Here is a 2,255-nt window from a genome sequence, read left to right as displayed (position 1 = left end):
TATGTCAAAAATAGTCATAGTATAGTATGTCAAAAAAAAAGTCATAGTAAAGTTTGCCAAAAATAGTCATAGTATAGTATGCCAAAAAAATGCCATAGTATAATATGTCAAAAATAGTCATAGTATAGTATGTCAAAAAATGCCATAGTATAGTATGCCAAAAATAGTCATAGTATAGTATGCCAAAAAATGTCATAGTATAGTATGGCAAAAATAGTCATAGTATTGTATGTCAAAAATAGTCATAGTATAGTATGCCAAAAAATGTCATAGTATTGTATGTCAAAAATAGTCATAGTATAGTATGCCAAAGAATGTCATAGTTTAGTATGTCAAAAATAGTCATAGTATAGAATGCCAAAAATAGTCATAGTATTGTATGTCAAAAATAGTCATAGTATAGTATGTCAAAAATAGTCATAGTATAGTATGCCAAAAAATGTTATAGTATAGTATGCCAAAGAATGTCATAGTATTGTATGTCAAAAATAATCATAGTATTGTATGTCAAAAATAGTCATAGTATAGTATTTCAAAAATAGTCATAGTATAGTATGCCACAAAAATCTAATAAAAATGTCATAGTATAGTATGTCTGAGAAGGTATGGTATAGAATGCCATAAAAATGTCCCTTAAAAAATAAAAAAGTTGAAATGTAAGAATCATGAACTGGCAAGATATGACATTATACTGGAACTTAATCTCATAGATTATTATCTTTTTTTTTGTGGGCCTAAATTTTAACTCTGGCTGATGCATCCACCCACAGACAGATATAAGCCGTCCATCATCCATCCAGTGGTTTGGCCCAGTTTTTCCACTCACTGCTCCCCTAAGCTGTTTTCTTGATTCCCAATTAAATCGAATGAAATCATCCCAGATGATCTGTCTCACGTGTGGCAGATGCCCTTCACCAAATGAGGACAATTTCTAACGAGGTTGCAGAGTAAGATTGAAATTAACAAGCATAAACACGCTGCACTATAAATAGAACTTAAAGCCTGTTGACGGCCATACAGCATCCTTAAACACTTCACATTTTCAGTGTGTTGTCACATTTGGGCTAATCTCAAATCACAGTTATTTCCAGTTAAGTAGAACAAACTTCCCTGAATAAGAATCAATCACAATCACATGGCAACAGAGTGTCAGGCCATGTTGGTCACTAGAGTAAATACAGTATTGAACATTTCTCACCATACAGTAGGAACATAAAGTGAACAGTATGTGACCCCTGAACATTTGCTGAGTGCTTTATCTCACACACAATTTTATTGATCATAAACATCTCTTACTGTCTCTGGGCAATGTCAAAACAGACAATAAAATACATATATTCAGCAGTTTTGTACATTGTGCTTATGGAACACATTTAGTCGGTGTATTAATGGGTACTAAAATATCTCTAAAGTTTCTGTAATCTTCATTCACATCCTAGTAGATACTGTATATAGCTATAGGAATGTGTTAGAGGAGAATTTAAACGCTATCCAGGTCATACAAAGTCTGCTGGCTCATTTTGCAAAACCACCCTTTGGCTCCTGTGTCCTCTCACAAATATCTCCCCTCCCTTGATGTCATCGCAACCCACTGTCTGCATCCAACAAACATTTCAGCAAGAAAACAGAATGTGACCCACTTGTTTTTCCCCCCTGCCCTGTCCCAGTGGCAGAAAGTAGGTGAGCATGTCTGTCTGGTCGCCTGCTGTCAGACCCAAGGTAATGCCAGCGTCCATTTTGAGGCAAGCGGGTAAATCCTTGCTGATCTGCCAGCTTGTTCGTCTCCATGGAGGGATACTGAATCTCCCTCTGAGGGCAACAGGACGCACACACATTGGTACGACGCCCACTTTATTGAACAGTCATATTCTAAAAATTTGACTTTCTTTCTGGTGATATGAATTTTTGTATGTTGACCAACCAATAAACAAAAAGTTGACACCATGACACACTTTGAATGGCAGCCCCCTTATTTGCACAATGGAGAAGAAATGCTTACAGAATAGGTAAAATTAAGGTATGAAGAAAATAATACAGAAATCTTAACAAAAATAAAAATAAGAAACATAGTTAAAAATGAAAACTTTAAATAGATGAAAAATAAATTCACAATAAATATATTAAAAAAAAATATATAAATAAATAAAACAAGAGGGGAATTTATACAAAGGTAAATAATATTTTTATTTGTATTTATTTTTAATGACAGCCCCTCATTTGCATAAAGAAGAAATGCATAAATCAATGTATAAAGA

Source organism: Epinephelus moara, chromosome 22 (assembly GCF_006386435.1).
Source record: "Epinephelus moara isolate mb chromosome 22, YSFRI_EMoa_1.0, whole genome shotgun sequence".
In the NCBI taxonomy this organism is placed as follows: Eukaryota; Metazoa; Chordata; class Actinopteri; order Perciformes; family Serranidae; genus Epinephelus; species Epinephelus moara.
This window is presented reverse-complemented; position numbering follows the sequence as displayed.